Raw genomic sequence first — 12,601 nt, forward strand, 5'->3', positions numbered from 1 at the left:
TTATTAATGAAGCTGTTGTAAGTAGGATTATTTGTGACTTTAAAAACTTATCACTGGCACTCAGACCATACGCACAGGTCAAAAGATCAAATTTCGGCGCTCTTAGCCTCAGAAAGGTTGCTGACCCCAATCTAGACCATTCCTGAGAGATAGTAACAGAGAGTAATCCATGCTAGTCTATACACTATCAAAACAAAAAGCAGTCAAGTAGCACTTTAAAGACTGGCAAAATAGTTTATTAGGTGATGATAAACTATTTTGCTAGTCTTTAAAGTGCTACTTGACTGCTTTGTGTTTTGATTCCTGAGAGAAGTTTGTCTAAACTGTGCTTAAAAAATCTCCAGTGATGGAGATACATTCATTCCAATATTTAACCACCCTGACAGTTAGGCAGTTTTTCCTCATGCCCAACCTAAACTTTCCTTGCTGCAGTTTAAGCCCACTGCTTCTTGTCCTAAGAGACTCCTAATGAAACCTGTTTAGCTCTACTCTTCACACAGTTGGAAGAGTAGGTGAAAGTAGTCTAAGGAAATATTCCAGGGAACGTTCTGCAGCCTCCCAACCAAAATACCTCCCCACTTTTGTTGACAAAGAACACTGGTTTTTACTTTTCTCTACAGATTTGAACGTTCTTCATTTTCAGTCCAAATTGAAAGCTTTTTAAAACTGCCAGTAAACCAAAAATGTTGTTTGCTCAACTGTAGTCTCAGCAATTGTAGCATATTCCTTGTCACCCTCTGTGCTATCTTAGTAGTATTTCCATTAAGCAGAGAGCAATTCTCACTTGCAAATAACAAAATTATTTAACTCTGATGAAACCAAGGAAAAGCGCACAAGTGAAAATGCATTTTACAACATCAAGAAAGCCAAAATGTGCCACTTTTGAATGGTATGCCTCGCTTATTATACCTCACAGCTCTGTTTTCCTCAGCCACCATGCCAGTAAACCCACAGGGAGGCCTTATATAGTCTTTGATTTGCCGAGTCAGCAGAAGAAACACAAATAATTCAAAAGGAAGCAATTTCAGAAAGCTAAACTTTGTCACTGTCATCTGAGAAAAATAGTAAAATTGAGCAGTGTCATGGAAGTGGGTTAAATTTTGCAAATGTTTCTTACAGTCTGTTGCATAGAATTCTGTTCCAGGCCTGTTAGTATCACAGCCTCAAGACTGATGTGAGAAAGGACTTGTTTATTTTCTGTTTTCTTTTAATCTTTGTAACAATTATGAGTCATCACAGAATTTGAGTACTTGGTGTATTGCCAGATTCATGTTCATGTCAAAATGTATAATGAGAAGCGAAACCATGCAAACAAGCCATTTTTTTGACAATCTTAAAACAGAATAAGTGATCTGCTTATGATAACTGTAGTTCTACAGCTCTTCCAGATGCTCTGCTTTCCAATCATACCTACAGAACTTGACAAGAGCAGATTCGACTTAGGAAGTGTGTGGGAGGAAATATCACTGTGGGTTTATGATTTGTGTAAGACACATCAGAGGATCTAGTAAATGCAGTCTTGAGAAGATACATTCTGATGGCATTATTTATCGTCATCTTCGTGGACACTTAAAAGCATAGAGGTAAACTACTACAACGTCAACTCTATTTTTAATCAGTACAGGCCAGAGTCACACAATATGCAAAGTCAGATGTCCATTGCAAGGGTAGGACATCGTGATGTTTAAGGAGATTGGACAGGTCCTCTCTGTTTACATTCAAACTTTACCATCTTGAAAATATCAAAACTACCATGTGAAAATAGATGTCAAAATTACATGTCAGAGTCATCCTTTGTCTGACTCCGATTAAGTCAACTTGGTTGTGGTTTGGGATGCACTTGGGCTGAACAGTCCCAGTTGGGCCTGCTCAGTAGTGTCTCCATGCAGTTGGCAAGATCATGTTTCCAGTTGCTTTCAGGAGCTGAAGTGATTTGTGTTTTGCACTTATTCTGTCTATAAGAATCTTATATATGAAGCTACTGTTGAAGGCCTCAACAGTCAGGGTGGTAAATATATTTTATTAGAAATAGTCCTGAAATGCAAACTCATGTCTGAAGCTGAGCTTTTCCCTGAGTGTGAGGATTGTGGGGTCTTTGGCCCATCATGAATTTTAATGTGCCCCTTTCCTGGTTTGCTCTTTATTATGGGCCTCACTCTGGAAATTGCTGATGGCATTATTTATCATCATCTTCATGGAGGCTTGAAAGCATAGAGGTAAACTTCTACAATGTCACTGAGCCTATGTCTAGACTACAGGGTTTTGTCAACAAAATGGGTGGGTGTGCAAGGACCTCCAGTGAAACCACAATGCCACCCTGCGGGCCATGCAGGTCAGAATGGAGTGGCAACTCCGGGCCAACATGGAGTGGTGGTTGTAGGCCTGAAACCAGCTCATGTTCTGCTTTGACACTGTTACTGGTCTGCCTTGTGGTCTGGAAGCGATCTGTCAGCAGCTGTTTTGTTGCAAGACATCTTCTGACACACACTTCTACCAACAAATTTTGGTAGTCTAGCCAGAGCCTGAGAGATGAAAAAACACAGAACTTCCCAAAATCAGACTTCTTCTGATGGATAAATTCCTGATGAAGCTCTTGTTTGGGAATTTGAAAACTACAGCCTGTCAAAAAGAAAAAAGAAAAGAAAAAAGACCAGACTGGTCCACATTGAATTTTATGTCTATGTACATACTCTTGTTGTGGTCACTGTTCTGCTCTTTAATATTTCCTACTACTGTGATATCATATAGATCTTTTCTATCCCCTTTGTATGCTAGCTAGAGCTGATACACATCTGCTTTGTTTAATTATGTATTTGGGCCTTTGGATGCAGTGGCCACTTTTCTAGCCTGCTTTATTAAATCCTGCTCTCTTCTAGATATAACAGAATGATGTGTAAAGTGTATTGTATCTTCTCCATATTTAGAATATTAAAAGACTTAATAAAGGATTAAAGACAAGCAGCAACTGCACATTCACAGGAATTTCTTTGTAGAAGGATGCTTATTACCCTACATGTGGTGTTCTCGCTATTCTGGCTAATATAGCCAGTAAGAAACTTTTTTTAAAAAAATTGCTTAAATACTTGTGCATAACAGCACTGAAGGGATATAGAGTATCCAACTATTTTTTGTAACTCAGTACTTGAGACTGTCTATTTAACTAGATGTTGAATTCCCAAAGAATTTCCCTCAGAAGTTTCTAGAATTTGTGGTGTCTTTGGAAACATTCTTGTCATCCCCACTAAAAAGTCAGCACCTAACATAGTAGTGTAAATGGTGTTGAGCAGGAGCAGGCATTTTCTATGTTGATTATGGAATCAAGGCCAGGATTTTCAGAGCTGAAGCAGAAAGTCAAGGTGAAATCCTGGCCCTGATAAAGTCAGTTTCAAAGCTCTCCTTGACATAAATGAAGCCTGGGTTTTACCCTCTGTCTGAACCTGATTTTAATATGACGAGGCATTGAAGCACACACCATATTGTATTTAGATGTCTACTGCTTAAAGGAATCCATTATTTCTGGGCCTAGTGATGCAACTGACTACAAAAAAAGAGAACTACAGCTTTTGTGTTCTTGGTTTAAGCCAAACCTTTAAGGTTAGTCTCACATAAATGTTTGTATTTAATTTTTTTTTGTAATAGAATGAAGCCAAGTCACATAGAGTACCAAATGCAAACTTTATTCCCCATCTACTTATGACCTTAAAGACCTTTCCCAATGCTACTAGCAATTACTGCTGTGTCTAAAAAAGAGAAGGTATTTATTCAGAACAGGTGCCATTGCTCAACAACATTCATTTGAACTAACAGGGAAAGCTTGCTGTAAAGTTGCACTAGCTTGCTTGGACAAGATGAAGTACTGTGTTCTAGAAAGTATTTTGTGGTAGCTAGGAGAGAAAGCCACTGTATGTAAGAACAGCTTGCATTATATCTTTAACATGTTGCAGTAACAACTTGTAGGTACACAGGGAAGCTGCAGAAAAACTGGAAGACTTGGAGATGGTATATTACAATTCATAAACTATTATATCAGCTGGATCGAATCAAGCCAATGAAATATGAGTTTCTAAAAGGTATAGTTCTGAATACAGTCTCTGAGCTTCTGCCTTGGCTGCTCTTATTTTGCTGTCATTGACTGCTGCTTTTCTGTCCTTCCATTCCTTCGCTTTTCTTAGCATTTCTGCTGTGATCCGTTCTTTGTGACGCCTTATCTTCTTTCCCAACATTTTATCGCAGGTCTCTGTCCATGCTGTTTTGATGTGTTCCCAAATTTGTTCCACTGGTAGCATCTTTTGGGACACCCAGTACAATGGTTTAAGTCAAGTAAGTCAATAGTATAGTTGTTATACTGTCATATTTTAAATTATTGAAAGGTGGCAGATAGCCCTGGAAAATGGAATTATATTTTTACACGTACATGGAAAGAGGGAGTGCACATGGTGGCAATGCAAGCAGCAAGGACTGCCACTTGTTGTCATATGGGAACCTCTTCACAAACCCTCTTCATATAGAATCATAGAACACTAATAAATCAGGGACCTTGAGAGGTTATCAAGTACAGTTTGCTAACCTCACAGCAGAATCATGCACTATCTATGTCATTCCCGAGAGATGTTTATCTAGCCTTCTTTTAAATATCTCCAGTGGTGGCAGTTCCACCTTGGGCCATTTATTCCCGATGTCTGTCCAGCCTAAACCTCCCTTGCTGCAATTTAAGCTTGATGTTTCTTGTTTGATCATCAGAGGTCAAGGAAAACAATTTTTCTCCATGCTCTTTGTAACACCCTTATAGGTATTTAAAAAGTGCTATCATTCCCCCTCTCAGTTTTCTCTTTTCCAAGGTAAATAAACCCAATTTTTTCAGACTTCTTTCATGTTTTCTTGATCTTTAATCATTTTTATTGCCTTTCTTTGGACCCTTCTCCAATTTGCCCATGTTGTTTTTGGAATGTGGTGCTCAGAACTAGAGAGAGTCCTCCAACTGATAGAGTGGAAACATTCTCGTAGGGCATCTAACAGCCAACAGATGGTAATAACCTTCAGATACTATCGATTTACTTCAACCCTGTGGATAAGAAGTGAAAGGCCCCACGTTCTTTTACCAATCCACTTGAACCATCCTGCTTTTAGTACCAGGACATTATTTTCAGATCCTAGAAATATGCAGCAACATCACCATTAGTATTGGCAAAAAAGGGTTTTTTTAGAGAAATTCTTTAGTGCTGATTCAACCATAGGCTATCCCAATTTATTTAATAGTGTGTGCAAAAGGTCAGTTTTAGTTGGGCAGACAAAGTCCTGACAGTTAAAATGTTTATATTTTTCTAAATGAAACAATTTGATTTTTTTATCTAAAATAATTTTTGTTCAAAATTTATTATTTACATTTCCTTTCTTCAAAGGGAGAGCACTTCACACAAAATTAAACAAAACATAATATCTTTTTGAATTTTTTTTTGTTCTGTTTTACTGGAGAAAAATCATAGTAACCTGAAACAACATTTCCCTGATCGATTGATTGAGGTCTGCTGGGAACTGAAAATGTCTATTATCCACACTACTCTGATCACAATGTTCAGAGGAGGAATATGTTTGAGGGAGCTCTTCCCCCCCAGGAAATTAATTGATATAGTTTACTGTTGGAATTTCACATTTCTGAATTTCTCAAATGGCATCTGGCACCAGATATAACGTACCCACAAGCTGCCTTTTCCACATCTCATTAACAGCCCCCCCACAAAAAAAAATGTCCCATGGAATTTGTGTTCCCAAAGAATTCTCAGTCATCGGGAGTTGGTTTTAGAATCACTTGTATTTTGCTAGCTGATTAGTTGGCTCCTTTAATTCCCTCTTTCTACTGTCATAACTTCTTTTCTAATACCTGTAGATGTTCTCCTGCAGATACCAGTGATTTTCAGCATAACAGTTCAGTAAGATACAAGTTTCATGCATCCAGCTTCCCAAAGCAATACAAGACTCTCTGGCGAATCCTTTATTACTTAGAAGACGGTAGAAATTGTGTTGTCTTTTTCTCTCTCTCTCTTTCTCAGAACAAACTGTGATTTACAGTAATACCAGTTGAGTATCAAAGAAAATAAAATCGATTTGAAAAGGAGTGGGGTATTTTCTGGCTGCGGGTGTTCCTGGCCCTTTAAACAGACAGGTGAATGTTTTTAAAAAGATTTGTACATTAGGGCTCAAGACTCATTCTAGTGGAACCGTAAGTCTGCATGGTCTTGGCATATTTAAACTGTGCAAAATTTCAGGCTGACATTTAGAATGGAGTAAAACTGTTTAAACTGCATTTAAAAGTAAATTTTCTATAGCTGTTTTTCTCATCTGCCCTCCATGACACCAATGAGCACTATTCTGAGCAGCCTGCAATATGTTTAGTTGAGAAGATGTCAGCCTAACTCCTTAACAGATGAAACAGCAGAAATGTAGCACTTTAAAGACTAACAAAATGATTTATTCTGTGATGAGCTTTTGTGGATCTGTCCCACAAAATCTCATCACCACATAAATCATTTTGTTAGTCTTCAAAGTGCTACATTTCTGCTGTTTTGTTTTGTTAGAGTGCAGACTAACGCAGCTACCTCTCTGTTACTATCTTAATAGATGGTACACAGTATATGCTATGTTGAGTCAATGTCTTGTATTAAGAAATTGCTTAAAGTTTTGCAGGGGGTGGGGTTGTTTAAACTTTGAAGGGTTATTCTGAGCATTTTTTCACAAAATGTTATGCTTGTGAGAGGAAACAGCCTCAGAGGACTGTCTTACCCCGTCATAATCCAATGCAACTACTTAAAGCAATGGAGTTGCATGGAAATCAGAGGAGATATGGCAGCTTAAACCAGAGAATTGCAGTAATCTGGTGAGTCCCAGATATTAAAGACTTGGATTCTGAGGTTCACATTCCTTCAGCATCATGTCAGCCCAATGTAGGCCCACTCAATAATGTGCTATTTATGGCATCTGGGTACAAAACAACCCCGTACAATAAGAACTTTGTTTTTCGTAGTACTTTTCATAACAGCAGTGGGATATGTGGATGTCTTTGCCTAAATTTTCCTTCCTTGTTTGTATGCTGCTGTGTACTGACTACCACTCCAAAGATGTCTTTGCAAGACACCACAAAAGAGACAGTGACACAAAAGGGAGTGTGGAGCGGCTGAACTTTTTGGACAATCTCATGTTGTGTTCCCCAGCATAGGTCATTTCTAGGTACTCTCTGCTCTTTCTGGTTGGGGTTGCTATGGTTTGAGGGGTGGGGAGAAAGGATTTTATCTCAGGTCACTGTTCTCACGTTTATTGTAGGCAGAAGTGAGAAGTGAAGTGAGAAGTAAGTACTAAATGGTCTTTGTGAGCCATTAAGAAAGAGGCAAAATCCACTGAAAGGATATAGTGGGAATTTACATCCTTTACCCAGTCCTGAGAAGGAAATTTTTGTGGGATCATAAGCTTCTCATATACTGTTATGAGAATGAAATGCACTTCCTATTACACTTGTGTTCTGCAAATCCTGGGCCACATCTTGGAATCTCATTTGTGCAACAGCAAAGATTCTAATGATTACAATGGGAGTCATTACGGCTAGGTCTACACGTGCCCCTTCCTTTCGAAAGGGTCATGTTAATGAGTGGGTTCAAAAGATGCTAAGGAGGCACTGCAATGAATATGCAGCGCCTGATTAACATAATGGCAGCCGTGGCAATTCGAAAGTGCAGCTTTTCGAATTTCATGCCACGCATGGAGATGGGACCTTCTGAAAGGAATCCTCCAGTTTTCAAAAGCCCTTCTTCTGATCACCAGATAGGAAGAAGAGATTTCAAAAACTGGGCGGGGGGGTCCTTTCGGAAACTCCCATCTCCTTGGGGGGCACACAATTCGAAAAGACTCACTTTCGAATCGCAGCAGCTGCCATTATGCTAATCAGACACTGCATATTCATTGCAGCACTTCATTAGCATCTTTCAAACCCCCTCATTAACATGCCTCTTTCAAAAGGAAGGGGCATGTGTAGACACAGGGCACTAGACTAGGGCAAGCCGGTATTGTTCCCTTCTTCCCCGTTCTTTTATCAAGTGTTCTCTGGGTATTCCACAATTGCACCACATATGCACATGGATTAATATAACTTGTGTGCTTACCAGCCGACTGCAATTTGCAGACTTAATAATCATATTAGTTTGCCATTTGATATACAAAGGTTTTATCCTTGTGTCATATTCAGTGAGACAGTCATCACTAAACATCAGTGTTTCTCCATGTCTGATTTCTATGTACAAGCATGGAATACTATTGAATTGATTCCGTTAAACTGGATGAATTGAGAGCTCATTTATAAATTGTAATGGGTGTTTACTCTTATGAGTTTAGAGTTCTTAACGTAGGAGAGCTCTGTGATTCTAGGAACCTCATTTACATAGCCTTGTACTATCAGAACTCTTCGAGTCAAGAGCTCATTTCTTTTCTTACTATATTATGTATAAATATTTTTTTCTCTTTCAGAAACATAATTACATAATCCTTCATCCATTTTACTTTTCCTGGTGGTGGTGCTTTTAGTGAGCATCTAAAAATCTCATTAGTTCCTGCAGCTCAGAAAAAATGTTGGAGATCTAAGGGCATGAGCCAACTTCTGTTGAAGATGTAGAAAGAGCCCCATTGACTTTAGTGGGAGCTGGGCCAGATTCTAAATGTTTCACTATTCCATTCCATTCATTCAGGTCTCAGCTGTATATTCTCCTGTTTCAATCCAATTCATATGGCACTCTATGAAGTGCTGCAAAACAATAAGGTGAAGAAGAGGAGAAGATATTGAACAGAATGGGATGATGATATCAGCCTATGATTTTCCAACAGTTATAATGCTTCATTATCACAGTAAACAAAGTGCATAAAAAAACTGCATGGAATCCCATTCCCACTTTTAGCTGGAATATTGTACTCCTAAATAGAACACGCAAGGAAAATGCAAAAGAGGAAGACCTCAGAGGAGGTGGAGAAGATCTACTGAGATTGAAGGACAACAACTGGGGTACTTCTGGGGTCAGCTAGAAGTTTTGTCCCAAGACAAAGTGAAGTGGAAGAGACTTGACTTGTAGACTACCTATGGTTTCCCCAGAGTACAAGAATTTAGGTCAAGTAAGTCAAATACTAGGAAACAGGAGACTTCTGACCGCTAATCCTGGGTTCTAAATCTGGCTGTGCTGCAGACTCACTGTGGGACCTTGGGCAAGTCTTTAACTTCTTCTTTTACGCCTCCATAAAATGGGGATGAAATAATCAGAGGGATTTTTTGAGATTGAACTGATGTTTGCAAGGTGTTTTCAGAACCTTTAATGAAAAACAAAAGACCATGCAAACTATTAGCATGAGTATGTGTCAGAGAATATTGAGCATATTGTTTTCTGCATTAGAAAGTAGTGATATAGTCAGGTGAGATCTCTTTTCTGGATACGTGTATGGATTTATAAATGATGTAGTTTAGACAAAGTAACATGGCTCTTTCTCCTGGTTACCTCCAGTCCGGCCCTATCAAAGGTCCACAGAGACCCAGGCCACTTCCAGCTTCTGAGGCCACAGTCATAATAAAAATAACAAATGACGACGACAACACACAAGGCATCCAAAAAGAGAGACACAATTTGATTTATTTATTTGAACAAATCCTTTTCTAGAATTTTACTGTGCAAATAATGCACTCATTATTGAGGGATGTATGTTAAAATACAGTTGTAAAACTTATCAAATGCCAAAAAATCAACAAATACCTAAATTTAAGGCAACCGTTGAACTCAGGCCAAGGCCAAATGGCTCTCCTGTGGGAGTGGAAAGCAGTACCAGATCCTCAGCCACTGTAAGTCAACAAAGCTTCATTGAAGGCAATGACACATCACCAAGTTGATTCCTGCTGAGGATCTGGCCTTTGTTTTTTTTGTTTGTTTGTTTTAATTTAAACATAGTTTTTGTCTTGGGGATGGGGAAAGGAAATATTTATGTCCTTATATTTAGCACTGACTCTCATTTTTCGCTTTCTCTTTCTGCAACATCTCACAGTGCAGATTTGTCTGCTACTCACTTTTCTCAAATGATTGGAAAACCTCTGCTTTTGACCGCCAATGCACCAAAGCTGAGCTTCTTGTGTGTCACTGTAACATTCCAGTTACATTTTCTTTAACTTGACTTTAACAAACCTTTTGCAATACTCAAAGGGGCAGAGCCTCAGCTGGTATAAATTGTCATGCTTCATTACCTACCATAGGATTAGGATATAAGACTGTTGATGATCAACCATTTCCTGACTTCTTGTTTAAGGGTGTTTTGCTTTTCTTTTGTCCATTGGGTGGCAACTTTGCTATTTTAAAAAGTAATTGTCTAGATGAATTATTTAGTGTCCCTTCTGTTTGCATTACCTCAGGTATTTGTTCGGATGAAATGCCCTTAGGGATTATCACATCAATGTCTTTCTCACTCTGTCCCTTAATACTGTTCCGGCAACAGACCCACAGCATGGCTGCAGCGTGACTCTTGGGTTCACAGAGATTTTAAAGTTTGAACACTTGATTTTCAGGGGCATATTGAAACCTTTTTTTCTTCTTTCACATCACAGAACACTCATAAAGATGCAGTGATCATTTTCCCTTGAGTTTCCTTACCAGATTCTGGTAATCAGACACATTTCTAATCTCATTATGCATGAAGAATCTTCCAGTTTGATGACTAGTACTGTCTGACCCATGACTAACCAGCCCGCTTGCATATTGTAATTAAAAGTCACACTCAGAGACGGAGCAACGCTGTACTTTATGCTGAATATTTAACTGGTGTCCTTGGCAGGAAGACAGAAATCTGTACTATAGAATTAAAAATGGCCTTCAAAATCAGAAATCGTTATCCACAAGAAAGGTTTATTCTCAGTTCAGCCATCTATAATTACCATACAACATCCAGCGTCTGTCTAGCCTATTTGTTGCCAAGATGTGACTATGACTGTGGTTATCTTTTCTTTATTTTTATTCCAGGCACTACCATAACGCACGTGCTTTGCAAATATGATCATTCTCACCCCTATCAAGCTATTAACTCTTCAGTATCAGTGTGGCTTAAATACTCATGCATAAGTTTTGTTTCTCTCCCTTTAAAGTTTATCAGCACATCTCAGGTAGGAGTATTTGTGTGTGCTACTGACCTGAAGGGGAGTTACCAATTTACAACAGTTTGCAAGATCAGCCCCCATCTACACAAGCTTCCTCTCTGTGGAATCAGCCAAGGTATTTCCTCATTCTGTAATCACACACTTTCTTTCTCCTCTATGAGACGGTATAAACATAGGGATTCAAATGCAGTTCCTCCCCTCCCATCTTCTCTCTCTCTCTCAGTTTTTATAGCACTTTACAAACAATCTTTGAAGAGGATCTTCTGCATTTGGAGGAATATTAAAATCCATGACATGATCTTTGTCTTCAAAATCAACAGCATGAGAAGACATGATGGCACCACCTTTTTTGACAAGTAGAATCAGAATCATCCCCATAAAATATCAGAGATTATACACTATATTTCCTCATGAATGCATGGAATCTGCAATGAGCTCTGAAGGTGAGCCGTCCACCTGCCTGGGGCTTGTTGTAGATTTCAGGCCCTAAAATGGGGCTGTTTCTCTGCTTGACTGAAAAAAGGGATTGTATTTTGACAGGTTAAAAAAATCCATTTTCTGATACAAAACAAAAAAATACTATGTAGTGACTTAAAAATAGCTTTTACAACTTATTTTAACCTTTTTCTACTCTTTGTGGATGCTAGAAGGATCTTTCCAAAAAAAACAAACATAAAAAAAAGAAATAGACTTTACAATTAAAACAGTGAGATGGAATATACACAAAATAATGTCTGATGTACAAAGAAAAAAGGGATTTGTTATTTTTTTGCTTGTTCCTTTTCTTTGTAATAAGCATAGCTGCTGTTTGAAACTCCAAATTTTTCATGTGATTTTTCTAAGTGATAATGTCTTTTTAATTCTTCTGGCACAGAAGCGCAAGTTAAAAGTGGTCAGTGTTATAACATAGTTCCAAAATCAAGGGACAAACAGGAATTGAAAGGCAAGTCTTTTCAATAAATGTCCCACCCTGCCCCCTTTTCTCAGGAAGCTTACTTTCTTTAATTAATTTTAGGCTTCCAGTCTTTATGAGCATTAGGAGAGACCAGATGGTATTGATGTTTTGCCCACTTTTATCTTTGGTAACTGTTCAGTTTTTGTCATGAAAATGTGCAGTAAATTTTGTCTCTTATGCAATTTTTAAACTTAGTTTTCTTGATTAGGTACATAAGTATAACCCTGTTTTTCCATGAAACACCATGCTTTTACTTTGAAGAGATGAAAAATACCCAATTTATAATGCTGTTGCCAATAAATAGTAGGGTCCAGCATTAAATTTCCAGGTACATTAGAGTTCAAGCATCAACAATACAACTAGATGCAACAGAGAACTCTTCATATGTGTATTTGCCCCAGCATATTGTTTATAGGCTATCTATAGCTATTCTTCCAGACCATTCAATATTTATGTTAGGGTATCTTTCTAGCAGATTGCTACAAGTA

Source organism: Carettochelys insculpta, chromosome 13, assembly GCF_033958435.1.
Source record: "Carettochelys insculpta isolate YL-2023 chromosome 13, ASM3395843v1, whole genome shotgun sequence".
NCBI lineage: Eukaryota > Metazoa > Chordata > Testudines > Carettochelyidae > Carettochelys > Carettochelys insculpta.